Source organism: Pinus tabuliformis, chromosome 9, assembly GCF_031772625.1.
Source record: "Pinus tabuliformis cultivar Carrire ecotype Pingquan chromosome 9, CPIR1, whole genome shotgun sequence".
Taxonomy (NCBI): domain Eukaryota; kingdom Viridiplantae; phylum Streptophyta; class Pinopsida; order Pinales; family Pinaceae; genus Pinus; species Pinus tabuliformis.
The window spans coordinates 1238934214-1238951937 of NC_142307.1; positions in this window are offsets into that span (position 1 = coordinate 1238934214).

Sequence of the window (17724 nt, forward strand, 5' to 3'; positions counted from 1 at the left end):
TGGCGACCTTATCCAATGGGAAGACACTTCAAGGTAAAAATGGATCATGATAGTCTTAGATAATTTTTATAACAAATATTATCTTTAGAAGAACAGAAAAACTGGGTCACAAATATGTTGGTTTATGACTTTGACATCATCTACAGAAAAGGGAGGAAAATTTTTGTTGCAGATACACTCTCAAGAAAGGATGAGGATGTGGAAGCATTGTTTTGTGTTATTTCTATTACCCAACCATATTGGATAAATGAAGCAAGGGATGAATGGAAGAAGGGAAAAGAAGTGTGGCCACTCATTCAAAAGTTGCAGAATATCCCAATTCAAGCAATATTTCCAGAACTTGAAGAGGAAGTAAAAATCCTATTGGAACATGGAGAAGTCATAGAAAAAAGAACCTGATAGCTGCAAAATCGATCAATTTCAAAGTATATCATCAAGTGGAAGAACTTACCCACTGAAGATTCCATGTGGGAGGACAAGAATTTTATACAAAAGCATCAAGAACTACTCAAGCGTTGAGGACAACACTTTTTGAAGTAGATGCACATGTTAGGCCACTATACTACTAGTGTAACCCCTTATTGTTATTAGTATAACCCCCTTATTTTATTGTTGTACCCATGTAGTCCCGATATTGTTATTATTGTGCCCCATAGAAGCCCACTATCGTTATTATTATTCCCTTACATTATTATTGTTATGTCGGCTCTAATTATATTATGACCCCTTAGACTGCTATATAGAAAGGAGGTCTTGTCATTTGTATCATCCAAGAATTATTCATTTGTTTAATTTAAAGGAGGTTGCCCCCTCAAAGAGGCTTATTTCTAAGGCATTCATCTATATTTTCTATCTTTTTGTGAGTTGGTTCCAAAACACTCCCAATTGGTAATCAAACTTCTTCTAAATCAATAGAAAGTTTGTTTGAGAATCCCTAGTGGTCTATCGCCCTAGCTCAACAGTGATAAAGAGTGGACCCATTACATCTATTTGCGTATACATGACTGTCACCTCCAAGTCATAACACTCTTTCCTTCGGACTTGGGTAAACCTGTGATAAATTCCATTGAAACCTCCTCCCCATGTTGGCTTGGAATGGATAAAGGTTGTATATACCTGGGGTATTAATTGTTTCAACTTTATTTTGTTGGAAAACCAAACATTCCACCAAAAACTTTTGAATATCCAATTTAAGTGCATCCAAAAAAAATCCTTCTTAATCCTGTGGTAAGTTTTTAAAAATCTTGAGCGCCCTCCTAAGGGAGAGGTGTGTAATTCCATAATAATATTTTGTCTAAGATGGTAATTATTAAATAGGTATAAGCAATATTTGTACCATAACGAATTATTTTTCTAGCTAAATGTATCATATGTATTGGGATATTGTTGTATCTTTTGAATGAGTGCCCACACTTCTTCATAAGTATTCCATTCATCCCTTGCTTCATTTATCCAATTTGGTTGGTTAATAGAAATGGTCCAAAACAATGCCACCACATCCTCGTCCTTTCTTGAGAGTGCCTCTGCCACAACATTTTGCCTCCCTTTTTTGTAGATGATTTCAAAGTCATAATCCAACATCTTTGTGACCCATTTTTGTTACTCTTCCGAATAGAATATTTGTTCTAAAAGGTATTTAAGACTATCAAGAGCCATTTTTACCTTTAATTGTCTTCCCATTAGGTAGGGTCACCATTTCTTAAGTGCATGTAATATTTCCAACATTTCCTTCTCATAAATAGCTTTGTGTAGATACTTTCCTTTCATTGGATGACTTTCTAAAGAAATGGGTCTTTCTTCTTGCATTAAAACAACACCAATTCCATTTCTTGAGGCATCACATTCCACAATAAAGGTTTCTGTGAATTCCGACATATCTAAGACCGGTGCTTGGCACATTGCCTATTTTAGATGTTCAAAGGCCTATGCTGCTTCTGGAGCCCATGAAAATGCATCTTTCTTCAATAATGTTGTTAGAAGTTCTATTATTCTCCCATAATTCTTAACAAACTTGTGATAATACCCTTTCAACCTGAGAAATCATCGCAAATGCTTTATGGATGTGGGGATTTTCCATTCCTTAATGGATTTAATTTTGTTAGGGTCTAATTTAACACCTTCATGAGATACAATATGACCTAGATATTCCACCTCTTGTACTCCAAGGAAACATTTGGAGCTTTTTGCATATAATTATTTCTCCTCCAATAGTTTGAGCACCCTTTCAGCATGTCGAAGATGATCCTTCCAAGACTTGTTGTAAATTATTATATCATCAAATAATACTAACAAAAAATTTCTAAGGAATGGATTGAAAATGGAATTCATCAAAGCTTGAAATGTAGAAGGTGCATTGGTAAGGCCAAAATGCATGACCAAAAATCCATAATGACCCTCATGAGTTCTAAATGTTGTTTTTGGAATGTCTTTAGCTTTTTGAGCTCCCTATAATCTAAACACATGCGTCATGATCCATCCTTCTTGGGCACCAATACTATTGGAGCAAAGAAAGAACTTTGACTAGGTTGAATTATACCAGCCTCTAGCATTTCTACAACCATACATTCAATTTCACTCTCTTGGGCATAGGGATATCTGTAAGGCCTGATGTTTGGAGGAACACTTCCTTGAATAAAATTAATAGCATGATCATGATCACAAATAGGTGGGAGGCCTTTGGAAATCTCAAATAACTTGGAATGATTGTCCAAGACTATTTGGAGATCTAGATATGTAGATTATTTCGATGTGGGAACCTCTAGCGAAAATAATTGTGCAATTATGCCTCTTTGTTCTTTCTTTAGAAGCTTTGTCATTCCATTAGAGCTGATTATCTTTCCCAGTTTCCCTGTGATACCCCTTAATTCAACTTCCTTTCCTTCCAAAAAAAAATTCATGAAAAGTTCTTGAAAATTAAAGCTTATTGTACCTAAGGATTGTAGCCATTGGACTCCTAATACAACATCAAAACCACCCATTGGAATGGAAAGCATTGGGCTATTTAATACATATTATCCCATGGATAGCTTGATATTATGGAACTCTCCAGAGAAAGTTATGGTTCCTCCACTTGCAACCATCACCTAACACTATGGTGCTAGATATAAGAAGCAATTCAATTCATTGGCTATCTTACAATGAATAAAATTATGGATACTACCTGAATCAATCAACACTATTACCTTTTTCTTCTTGATATTTCCTTCTATTTTGATAGTTTGAGGAGTGTTAATTGTAGCAAATGCATTACAAGATATGGTCGGATTCATTTCTTCTCTCTCTAGAGTATTTTCCTAGTGCATATCCTCTTATTTTGATGTTTCTTATTCCTTTTCACAATCTATGTAAAATAATTTCTTCTCAACACACTTATGACCTATAGTGTATCTACTATCACAACTGTAACAAAGTCCTTTTTCTCTTTTTTATTCCAATCGTTATGATGTCAAACTTGTGGGTTGTGGAAGGCTAGGGGCAAGAACACTTCCATCTTTATAGTTGTGAGTGGTAAGCTTCCTTGTTGCCATAACTTTGGTTCCCATTTTTATTCCCAACTTCAATGAATTCTTCAATGGATCAGGTTCCCAAAGGCAAACCTCATGTTGGATTTTATCCTTTAATGTCCCTATGAACACATCAATCCTATGCTCCTTTGGAATGTATTTTACCCTTGTATTCAATTTTTGGAAGTCCTGAGTGTGCTCCATCATTGAAACCTTTTGTTTCAAATTTATCAATTGGCTAAACAACATGTTTCCTTTTGTATCCTCATAATTTGCTATCATTTCTTCTGTAAAAATTGCCCAAGTGAAAATTTATTTACGAGAGAAAAGCCATCGATACCATACAAACTAATTTGGTTCCAAATATAAATTTTCAATGCATACCTTTTGTGTGCTTTTCACATTATGAAGATCGAAATATTTCTCCATCTGTAGTATCCATGTTACATGATCCTTGCCATCAAACTTCCTCATATCGATCTTTGGAACATGGTGGGTCTTCAATCCAACATTAGAGTCTATGAAATCATGATTAACATTTCTTTTGTTCTCATCATGAGTTTCCTTTACTACCCTTTCACCATTAGCAAACATTTCCTGTGGCAATCTTTTCAAGACCTTCTTCAAATCTTCCATTTTTCCTTCCATCTTAGCTTCCACGTCATTCATCTTATCTTCCATGCCTTTCTTTAAACCATCCATCTTAGCTTCCCTGTCATTCATCTTAGCTTCCATGACATTATTTAAACCATCCATCTTATCTTCGATGCCATCCATCTTAGCTTCCATGCTTTTATTTAAACCATCCATCTTGTCTTCTGTTACCTTTCGTGAGAGTGAATTTTGTTGCACTTCGTCTCATAATTTTGATATATCATGTTGCATTTATTCCACTTCTTCATGATTCATGCTAGAGCTTTCAAGTTTCTTACTGTATGTTTCCATTTTGTTTCTTGAGGGCATCAATTAATGATAATTATTCTTCACTATGCCCTTTGAATTCCTTCAAACTAGTTTTTCAAACCAAGCTTATGCAAAATTTTAAAAAAACTACACACTTTTTTTCACTTTGTACGAGATCGATATTGAATCTGATGTATCTTTGAAATGTTAGATCGCCAAGGTCTGAAATTGCATACTCTATTAGCCCTCTGAGTCCTCTTTCCAATGACACTAGTCTGATCAAAATTGGATTCTCCAAGAAAGAGTTATGCCCAATCTCCCAAGATGACCTAATTATACAGCTTTTCACTAGAACGAACTTGCACGAACTTCCATGTGTCATTGTTTCATCCTTAGGACCTAAAAATGATGCACAAAAAAATACATTCCGTCCTCTTTCTGTAACTTCTTACGAAATTTCAATCTGATACTCATAGAGAATGTTATGATGATTTTCCCAAGGTAACTTGTTTGGGATGTAATTCAGGAGCCTTCAAAAACCCTAACTTCCTTAGGTTATATCACTGAAAATATAGTGAGACAAGATCTGAAATTTGGATCCAATCATCATCGACATTTTAGTCAGAATGGGTTTTCTTTAGCTTCACAAACGTTGCAAAAAAAACATTATAGTGAAAATTCCATGATGACCTGTTTGGAGAAGTGAAACCCTAGGACCCAAAGCTCTGATACCAAATGTTATGAACCAACTCACAAAAAGATAGAAAAGATAGATCAAGGACTTCAAAATCAGCCTCTTCGAGGGGGAAAACTCCTTTACATTACATAAATGAACAATTCTTGGATGATACAAATAAATAAACCTCCTTTCTATATATAGGAATCTAAGGGGTCACAATATAATCAAATCCGCCATAACAATAATAATATAAGGGCACAACAATAATAATAGTGGGCTTCTATGGGGCACACTAATAACAATATGGGGATAATAGGGGAACAATAATAACAATAAGGGCTACAATGAAAATAGTAATGGGGGAATCACTAGTATTATAGGGACCTAACACACACTCCAAAAAACTATTGTATCTGTTGATGTTAGAATTAAAGAAAGTCCTCCAACTGCATTGCATAATATCTAATGCACTTAGAATATTGTAACAGAACATCATTTTCATAGAAATAACCTTTCACATTATAAAAAAAAAATATTTGTTCTGACTCACTATGTGTTGTGAGGAGGAGAACATCAATGGCTAGGTCTGAATTGAAATCTTTTACAATGTCAAACCATCTTGAAGGCTCAACAGAACCATCCAAATGCAAAGATGTCACACTCTAAGTGGTGCAAATAATTCATGGATACTATAAAAGACATGCTCAATATTTCTCAAACTGCAAAATGAAAAACAATTCATGCATGAGATTAAAAATGTTGCTCATATGTTATGATCTAGCCAGCCATCTATTATGATGAGAAAAAGTCACTTTAGTTATTCTCTATTTACTATGGCCTTGGGGGTGTTTCTTCTCTACACACCTTATCAAAAACTTGTGATGAATGCTTATCTGATTTCGATGTCCAACCTCATGCTCCTCCCTTCAATGAATACCTCAATTTTATAAAGGGGAGGATGTATTTCAATATTGGTGTGATGTTCACCCAATCTAGGTCTCTGTCCATAGATGGGTAATTGTGTAACCCATTTCTGAAGTACTTCATAGTTTTTTCTAGTGCTTGTTGAGGTTGCATGAGCATTATACCCTCTTTGTATATAATATGTTTACATAACATTTTACTATTTTTTAAAGGAATCTTTTATGTCCAAAAAAGTCTAATTAAAGTGACTTACCTTTTACTAGGACCTTCATGAGAATAAGTCATTTTAAATAATGAATATCAGCTATCCTGGAATGCACTTTTTAAATTTTGTCCTATAGAATGGTCTAACAACCTACCAGACCACTGGTTTCTTTTTACTCCTAAAGGATCTTCTCATCATCATAACCCATCACGTCACGCTCTTAGACTCATCATTCTATTATATAAGTCCAAGCTATTGGTTCAAACCTCACTCTAGATTTAAAACTTAAAACATCAACCTTGTGCACACAAGGAATGTGTTTAGTAAACTGCAAGGTTATCAAAATTTACCATGTTGCATCACATTTTTCTTGACATCATGACCACTACCATCTAAGGGAATAAAGTTTTGTATTTAATCCAGGAGATCAATTCCGTCAAAAACAAGCAGAGCCAAGGTATGACAAGTGTGAGTATAATTCACTCAACTAAATGATATGTATAAACTATCAAGACTTTAAAGTTTAAACACTGGAAATTTAGCACCTAGTCATTTTGGATTCACATCTCCTCCTGAAAATTGTGAAGTTGTTCCATTTGCAGTATAAATTCTGTAGAGTCCACTAGGTGGTAGCATAATTGACAAAAGGCATGTTGGCAAGCCCTTGTGTATCCAAGTGATTGGAAGTTAAATCTTGCGAACATGTCTCAACAGTCAAATATATATATATATATATATATATATATATATATATATATATATATATATATATATATATATATATATATTCTACAAAGAATGGTGAATATAATGAGTGGAATGTATTATATAGAATGATCTCAGGAAGAAGCTAACTGAAAGACCTAGTAATAAGTTTTCAATTTTATAAATGCACTCCTAGAAATATCCTTGCACATGCATGATAAGAAAAGTTGTACTAAGTCATCTTTGTTCTTTCCCTAGTTTACGGTTGTGATCTATGTGATGTACACAATAATTGAAAGTCTTAGTAACGCATTGGTATATCTTGTGATTATAATTATGTTTCACATTAGTACTCCTACTAATTGTGACTATGAGTAACAATTGTGAGATAGAGGTGGTTTATAAGGCACTACATGCACCAGGTTTTCCAATTTGGTAGAAGGATTTGGGGAGGAAATACTAGGGTTGATGTAATAGTATCCTCTCTTATTCTAGTACTAACATCCCAAGAAATCTTGGTGGCATATCTCATAGGATCACTTTGGCTTGTGGTCATTATCTATGTTGGTTCTCATCCCCTCTCTCTAAGGAAAGTAAAGCACTATTTTTTAACCTGGATAAAAATATCTTGATTAATAGAAAATAGTTTCCCAAATGATATGAATTTCATTTAATATAGAGCTCATAAGAGGATGCAAAGAAGCCCTATAGGGATGATGCAGATCATTTATTTTCCATGGTATCCAAGTTACAAGTGAAAAAAAAGGTTTGACTCTTCTGCAGTAATGAGGAAACAAAAGAAAAAAGAAGTGCATGCATCACAGGAAATGGATGTATGGAGATGTACGAAAAACGAAGTGATGTGTATGCAGTGAATTTACTTACCTTTGGGGTCACAAGATTGGGATTTTAAGATTTGTCTTCATATTCTTTATTACAGACTGAAGACAAATCTATTTTTGTTTCATTCTCTGCAATCCAAAAAATTGGTTTTACAGATATTAATCTAGGATCTTATGTGTCGCAACAGATATAAAATTTCACAATTATTTAAAATGACATAGATTTTAGCACTAGATCACTCCAACAAATTCAAAATGAAGTCTTTCATCAATGATAAAGCAAAAAAAACTTTGTCGCATAGGATCTCACAGTAAATTTAGAGGAAAAATTTAAATAACCAAACAAATAAAATAACCTGAGTTTGTAGAAGTAGAATCGTTGAGCCCAAAATGCTACTTAAAATTTGCCTTATTTTCCATCAACACTCCACTCTGCCTTAGCGGCTACAAAATGAAGTTTTATTCCAAACAATAAGTATCATCCAATTAGGAAAGAAAGCCCAATATGATCCATAATCCTCCTCTAAAATAAAAAACCGAGGTCTCACACAAACATAAATTCTTCTACAACATCGACTAATTGACAGTTCTACTTGACAGAGATTCAAACCTCCAACCTCACAATGCACCCCACATCACTTGTTTTGGCTTTAAAAATGAATGAATACTCCATAGATATTCCACATTGAAACGTCAATATGTACTCAAACGGAAACGGCATCTGACATTGTATGAAAGGAGATATATTTACATGGTGATACTCATAGATAGGATATTTTTGAAATACACTCTCGGTTCAAATTTGAAGAAAGTAGTTCATCAAGTATAGTTTCATGATAGAAAAAATTTATAAAATGGACTATCCTCATAACAAAACTAACTGTCACGGCAATTCCAATGTGAGAAATAGCACACCTGACTAATAGTGACTGTATAAATATTATCCTACAACCACAAAGCAATATTTTTCAGTTCATTCATGCCATCTGCAACCGGTTTTGGCATGTGTATCTGAAGAGTGTCCATTCTACACAAAATAGAAATAGCCTTATAAAACTACTTCCATGATTTCTATTAGCAAACCAACCAACTACAAAAATCTTTTCCAAACTTAGAAAGACCAGTATTTTGTTTGCATAAGGTCATACATATTTGAAAGAGTTCACAAACCAGTCAGGAAAATTGAAATAACAAAATCTATGACAACAAATTCAAGTAGATCACCGACCATTCATGCATTAGAAATTTCTCATTGAAAATAAGACTTATTGCATGGAATTTGATGTATATTTTCAAGGTATACAAGTCTAATATGCTTGATTCAAAGAACATAAATTTTTTATCTCAAAATTAACCCAACTGGACATGCTAATCTAACCAAACAACAATCCTAGTTCACTACTCATTATACCCTAATTTCTAAATGATAGAAGAACCAAAACCCACTAAACCTCTAATCAAATACAAGTACACAATTCTTTCAAATATGTATAGAAATAACAATAACCTATCAATGTAGTATTAAAACACAAGGTAATTTATTGGGCTTTGTAATCAATAGGAAACGCCAATTAGTGTTTCAACTATGTATTGTAACTTGAATCAACATTTTCTTTTGTTGAATTCCAGGACTATGTGCATGGTAAACCATGTGTCACTAAAGAATTATGGGTTGAAAATAATTGAAAATTATTTATCTCGGTGGTTAGATGCTAAGATTAAAAAAAATGTAGTTTGCATCTTGATCACACTTTTGTGTGTAGAGAACTTCACTACAACAGTAAATAAGCCCTCCACTGTTGTCGAACCATCAATACAAACTAATTTTCCACTCCTTAATACAAGATAAAGAAAGTTGTTATTGGTACCTTCTTCGTCCAGCCAGTTCAAAATTGGATCAAGTGTAGGAGAAAAAATATGATCCCAATGTGACCACTCCACCAGACTGATATCATAGGTGATTTTAGTAGTCACTTCAAAGCCTCAACACTATTCATGTGAACAAATCCTCCAACTATTTTTATAGGCTCAGTTATCCACTTTTCAGTAATAGCTAAACTCGGACTTGAATGATCAGTTTTGTTGTTCCTTACCTACAATCAACCGAATACCTATTCTTATTTTGTTCAGAATAATTTTGGAGTTTCAGAATATAATTCAGGACTTCCTCAAATGAATAACTATCTGATAGCTCAAATCTGATCAAAGGAAAATTCTTATACAAAAGAATATTGACTTCTTCTCTAGTGAGCAATACATTTTCACCATTTTCTGATGTAGCTTGTGACAAAAATTCTAACAGTTGGTTCTTTGCAATAGAAGTTGTTAATGATAAGTTTTCATGATTATGCACAACCAATTTTTTAATTATTTTTTCAGGAAACTGAGAAATGTGATCTTTTAAAAAATCTAAAAAGTCACCAAAGCCTAAGACTGTAAAATCCCTAATTGAAAATTGCTTCATAAGCCATTTTTCACAGTCCCAAATCCTTCTCAATGTCATGAACCATTCCTTCATTGCTAATTCTCCAGCCTCAATAATTTCTATAGAATCACATTCAAGAAAACTTATAACTTGTTGAAGAACTTCACCAATGCTTACACCATTTGCAGAGACCGAAGTGTCACCTTCTTCCTTAACAAATGGAACTGGTGCTACTTCTTTAGAAATTTCAACATCTATCACCCTTGAAACATAAGTTTTTTTAGCATTTCTGCCATCCTGTTTGTTGACCTCTTGGAAAGCATCATAGAGGTTATCCCACAGTCCCATTTTTATTGACATCATAGCAACATTCAAAAAACCAATAGCTGATTGCATTGTGAAATGTTTGAACAATGTTCTTGTGCATTTTTTATTTCCCTTCTTGTTTTCCATTCATTGCAGCTTGGAAGGACATTTGTTGGGAAAATTTAGTGTATAAGGTCTTTACAAGAATGCCATAATTGCAATGGATGCAATGAATATTTTCAATTCATTGTATTTGAGAATAAGAACATCATCTTTTACATATTTCATTTTTTCTATGGATACTTGTTTCCCCAACTTAGCATGCTCTCCTATTGTTGAATGGAAAGGGCAACTAACCAAGGGCTTCTCATTTTTCACAACCTTTCTCCTTTTCCTCCTAGATATATCCTGTGATTTCCCACCTAGATCCTCATCGTCATTAGAAAAGGAATTAAGGCAATTTCTTTCTTTATCTATTGATTGTTGTTTTCCTAACCCTGCCAATTCTTTTGTTTTTGATGGGTATGGGCAACTAGCATCACACTAGTAATCTAATTTTCTCTTCGGTATCGATCTTACACTAGTGTTTCTAGCTGTAGGATCCTCATCACTATCTGAACTTGAAATTGTCTTAAACCTTATATGTTTGGGACCATAGGAAGCAGTTTCCTTATTGCTAGACAAAAATGAAGTCAAATGTTTAGATATAATCTTGGAATGCATTGTAGATACTTGATTCCTTATTTCGATATCGATTTTCTTCTCCTTTTCAGCTTCCACTTGATGATTAAGGTCCTTTTCAATTTTCTTAGTGCACCAAAGAAAACCAAAGTGAATCCTTAAACTTTCGATGCATATGCATAACTGATCAGGAAAAGAAATAGATTATTTCTTGGCCACAAAACACAAGAATTACTCTACCTATATATCTTTCTCCTACCAATCGTCCAATATATTTTGTTGTTATTTTGAAAGATGTCACTATATCTTGCTGGGGGTGCAAAGTAATGCACAATCAAGGGATTTCGTATCAAAGGCCCTATTCCTAGCCTTTCAAAGTACTCCACTCCTTGTCTACAAATCTCAATAGGTAAAATTACATGTGTGGCTTATAAATTAGGTGTATAAACAATAACATAGTTTGAACAAGAAAGCATACATAACTAGAAAGCTTCTTATTGTTTTTATTGTGGTCTGGGAAAGTTTTAGGTTCAATCATGGCATCATGCTTATTAGGGACCCATGTTGCAACTGTGCCTTGCGAGATTCACATTGGTTTTCCAGAAATTTCGATATCATCTCAATTTATCTTGTTTCACTCATTACAGTTTTAATGACGCTCAGAACTCTCTAAAGAAGCCCCAAAAAATAATTTAACAAAACCATCTCAAAGTGGGGGTGAATGATAAAATCCCATTAATCCTATAGTGAATGATAAAAGCCCATTAATCATGTTTTATAGGTCCACATGAAAGAAATTGCGCTCATACCGGTCTTGGCCCGTTTGATTTATAAGATGAGAAAATTACATATCCTTCATGTCTCTACAAAACAGATATCCCATAAACCTGGATCTAATATATAAATGCCCTTAGACCAAACTTTCCTTGCAAGCTATTTAACAAAATAATCATTTCCAAGAGTGAATGAATGAATTGAGCTCAACAACAAAGGCTTGGGGATATTTGGTATTCTCAGAGTGAAAGACCATGTCTTATTGAATAGCAATATCCCAAAGCCCTTCCTCCTTCCAACCAAACATCATTTAAAATTCCACAATCATAAGAAAATTTTCTATGGATTGATTGAGGTGACCTAAACTATCATCGATCAATAAAAACCCAAATCTTCACTGAAATATCCACCATGATCCAAATTAAAAAAAAAAAAAACAAAAACAAAAAAAAAAAAAACAAGAGAGATGGGTGTCGTGGGCAGATTGAGTAAATCTTATTGATGATCTTCTTAGATTCCTCATTCCTCCAGTTGTTGGTCTCAGTGGCATTCTCCAACAATGTTAACTGAAGAGAAAGGAGTGTTGTGAAGAGGATTTGGGATGAGGGTGTGTGGTTTTTATTAATATAATGTAGAAAGAAAGAAGGTAAAAGAGGTTCATCCGCGTCAGTGTTAATTATATTTGTGTCAAAAAAATTATATGGCGAAAATGCATAATTACTACTGTATGGGTTGAGATAAAGAGTAAGATGGTTGAATAGTGTAACACTGGGGAAATGTTTGGTTGAATATATGATCTAAGGAGCATAGTGTATATGTTGGTTGTCTTTTAGAACAATCTAAATATACTTTATTTTTCTGTTTTATGATGTATGATTATTATATGTATGTTAGGTCCTTATTATGTTTTATATTTAGATTAATGCTTTAATTTCTCTCCATTATTAATATCAATTACAACAACCTAATTTAATGTCATAACATAGAGACAAATTATGGTTGTTGGGTTGCATAGTGTTAAATGAATGTATATGGAATGTTACTTGAAATAACTACATCACATCATGATAACTTCAATAGGTAGATCTCTCCACCTATCTAATGCTTTGGTAGCACTCCTCAAGTGAGACCTTCCTCAACAATTCTTAATGTCAATGATATACTAGTACAATGTTTGTTGGACTCTTAAGTGGACACTAGTTTACCAATTCGAGCCAAGAAATTGTTATGTTGTTGGGACCACAACTTGATTATATGGCCTTAGAAAAATGAAGACAACAATTGCTAGGAAGTGCTAGGAAAACACAAGGGAGCACTAGGTGAAAATAATACATGCAAATGAATGATTAAGAGTTTGTGATAGAAAGTGTCAGTGAGTTCCAGTTGTGCTGAGGAGGGATTGAAAAGGCATGATAGGAAGTGCTAAGGCATGGTAGAGGCCTGGGAAACATGCCAATATGTGTTAGGTACTAGTGTGTGCCAATGCATGCCAAGGAGATTTATGGAGTGCCAAGAAAAAACAAGGGTGCACTAGTGTCAAATGCATGGAAATGAATGAATAAGAGTGTGTGATAGGTATTGTTAGCGATTTCTTGGTGTGCTAAGGAGGGTGTGACAAAGTATGCTAGGTAGTGCCAAGGAATGCTAGAGCGTCAAGGTGACATGTCGAGATGTGCCAAGTCTTAGGGTGCGTCAATGTGTGCTAGGGAGTGTTAGGGAGTGCAATTGGAACACAAGGGAGAACTACTTCAAAATGCATGGAAATGAATAGATAAGAGTGTGTGATAGAGAGTGTGAGGTGCGAGTGTGTACCAACACATTCCAAGGAGTGCTAAGGAGTGATAGGGAAACACAAGGGAGCACTAGATCAAAATTCAAGGAAATGAATGAATAAGACTTTGTGACTAGGACTATTAGCAAGAACTAGGCATGCTAATGAGAGAGTGACAAGGTATTCCAGGTAGTTCCAAGGAATGCTAGAGTGCTAGGGCGACAGGCCAAGATATGTCAGGTGCTAGGGTGTGCCAATGTGTGCTAAAGAGTTTTAGGGAGTGTCAGGGAAACATAAGGAAGCACTAGGTCAAATTCATGGAAATTAATGAATAACAGTGTGGGATAGGGAATTTCAATGAGTTCTAGGTGTGTTAAGGAGGGAGTGACAAGGTTATATGCTAGGCAGTGCCAAGGTATGATAAACTACCAAGGCATGTTAGGAAGTTCTATGGTGTGCTAGGGAGTGTCAAAGCATGCCAAGGAATGTACATGATGTTAACACATGCCACATAGTTCCAAGGAATTCTAAGACATGCCAAGTGTTATGGCATGTCAAGATGTAAAATGTGTTGCTTAGTTGTTTTACAGACATGGTTAGACGTGATGAGCCTTGCCTCGGTACCTTGTTAAATGGGATGAGTTGAGATTGGACATGAGTAGCCTAAGATAAGTTACATATAGTTATTAGGTCAACAAGGCATATTTTTAATTTCCATGACACATGAGAATTTGGGTTTGGTCTTAGAATCTTTGATGAAAACACACTAAAGTGCCACAACACATCTACTTTGCAAAATGAAATCCACACACATGAGGGGATAAACTAGTGCACATGACAATTTTTAACTTCTTTAAATGATTCTTCGTTATAATATAAACTATAATAGAATAGGCCAGAGATCTTCTACGAGGGATCATGACCCTTTACAATGACATTCATACAAGGAATACAACTAGGACTTGGTGTTAGTCCTTTGAAAACCAATCTACCTTGAACAAGACAACACTTGACCTACTTGTTGATGGTGGCCACACACAGCCCTTTCAGCCCACATGATTTGAACACATCTGGAATGTCTTCTTTCCTCCCATTCCACAACCCCTCAATCTTCCTCTATTAATGAACTCGACTCCTTTAGGTTGTTGAACTCATCTCAACAAACTTTTCCCTTTAGCTAGCTGTTTTTTTTTTTTTGGAAAAGTGGCTATGTTCGATCTTCAATAATGTACTTGAATCATTATGTACTATACTTGTCAAAAGAATACAGAAAGTAATATTATTATTATTATTGTGAATTATTAAAGCATTGGTTTCATGTTTGGGTCACCATGTTTTTTTTCAAAGGCCTCATTGAGGACTTCTAGGATTTATTCTGAGTATACAAAATTATTATTCATATAAAGAGACCCTTCTTGGGCAATTGAATCATGTAACAAGGTTTAGTATTGTGTCATATATGAATTATGGAACCTCCACACCATGTTGGCCTAAGGGAAAATGAAGTCACACTAAGACCCTATTCGACCCCACAAGAAGCCTATAAAATGAAGGACATCGAATTCATTTGGTGCATCAATTCTCATCAAGTTCGAATTCTCTCTACTTGGAAGAAGTGCGAAAATCTTGTTGTTAGGCAGAAGTGCGAAGTGGGTAGCTGCGAAAGTATGTTTCTGGGAATCCGAAGTGAATGTGAATTTGGGTGAGTCTAAGGAGTTAAGGAAAATCAAAAATTTGGTGGTTGTCTCTCTCTATTTTGTGTTGAGAAATGGCAACAAGAAATTCCTGTTTAAAATTGTCCTTGAATGTAAACTTTGAATTAAAATAGAATTCTATTCTCATAGCAACTTGTAAATAGTTAATTAAGTTTAATTGATCTAATTATCTTAGGAAATTTGAGTTGGAAGTACTTTTGAAGTCATGTATATGTTCTCCTTAAGTTTTAGGGGTCTAGGATGAGTTTAGTTGAGTCGTAATTAGATAACTCAGTTGGCTGAGTTATAGGCAGTTAAACTGGTTCTAACTATTTGAGGAACTAGTAGAGGATTAGTAGTGAGTTGGTGCACTAGTGCATCCACATGTGTTACTACATATAACTAAATATTCACTCATCAAAAACTCATGCATATCATTTCTAAGAAATACCCATTTGAGACTAGAGTGCAACGATAGTGTACTATCAGTTTTATGATTTATCGAGTTGTACAAATCATGCATGCAATCAGGAAAGGACCTAGATTTGAATTGTACAGTTATGGAAGCTTGGATTCCCAATTATATATGGGTTATTCATCCTAGGAATTTTGTAAGGAAATAGGGGCTTGACAAGCATCATAAATTGGCTACGTGTTGGCTAAGAGTGGGCTTGTGAGGCAGAGAGTTGAGCATAATTATGTGGAATTTTTCTGGTGAAGACAAAATTTGTATTTTCACTCATATTTCTGATTAATCCAATACATATAGGTAGGATTTTGAGCAGTGGATTTCCCCAGAAAAACTTATTGTGTTATGTGTCATTGATTGTCTTCCTCTTTCTATTCTTTTTCATTGATCTATTGGCTTCCATTGGTTGAAAGCAGAAGTAGATTCTTGTATTTTTTTTAGTACATCACATAAGTTGTGAATCCACAGGAAAATCTACATTTCATGCTCTGGATTGATGGATCGTAGTCTTCCAAGTTAAACCGCTATCGAAAGTTATTAACCACTGCAAGTTTCTACATAGTTGAAGTTGTTGGGAAGAGGTCCATCTTCTGGAGGTTGACTTGGTGTGGAGGGAAGGTCTGGTCTTGGTCTAGGGTGAAGATTCTTAGAGAATAATATTGAAAGGAACAATTACATTTACTAGGTTTTCCTGAGGGGGGTTTTCCCCTGGCATGTTCATACATCTTGTGTTCATTATTTTATGTGTTGTTGCTTTTGGTAATTCCATGATGAACTAAAGAAAGAAGATATAAAGAACCATAATAATAAGAAACATCACAAGTAATTATCAAGATCAAGAAAATATTTACTACCTTTCTGATTTTCCAAGACTTTTTCCTTCAATGTTTGCAACACTTAAGGTCTTCGATCAACTATTCACAGCTCTGTTTGTGAACAAATATTTGGTCTACCCACTTTTTCCATACTACTACTCCAAGATGACAAGTCTAGGGCTATGAAGGTTGACCTTCTTCTCACTGACTGAATCCTCTACAATATAGTGAACTAGTGCTAGTTTGCTAGCCCGCTTGACTACTCCTTTAGTCCTTCAAATTATGCACATCCTTAGGCCCAATACACGTACCCTTCTACTAGTCTTGTTGTCCTTTCACAAGTATAAGGCTTAGGGCTCTTATTTTACAGTCACCTAAAAACCCTCCAACTGTACTTGGACTACCATAGCGTTTCCCAACCATAGTCAATTGTTTCACTTATCTACGGCCCGCAACACTACCCTCATCTAGGGCTCTTCAAATCTGCCACCGAATAGTGATTTAAGTCCTCTCAAAATCACTATTCTTTATTGTCTAATCTATGAATAAATCTGCACTACTCCACTTATCATCCTTTCGATAATTTGTAGATGACTGAACTAGGGTCACAAATCATCCACTAGCATTCCATTGACTAACTATTTATAGGTTTCTTTAAATCTATGTCCAAAACTCAATGGACAATCCACCAAAATCAACTCCTCTTCATGTCAATCCATTCCTCATATGTCACATTTCTTCTTCTCAATATTATACTTAGGTTCCACCCCCCTTTGGATCTGTTATCTCCACACATAATTTTACAAACCATCATCCAGATATTTGGTATATATTGCATAGATAAACCTCGCCCTAAGGGTTACAACCCCTCTTCTTCTACACAAATTTGTCACAATCATAAGGACATACTTTATGGTTTGAACATGCTATGAAACCACCATAACTAGGGAATTATACTTATGTTCTAATTCATTTAGAAAAAACCCTATCCACCCATAGCAAAAATAACAACTCTTTCCTCCATAAGA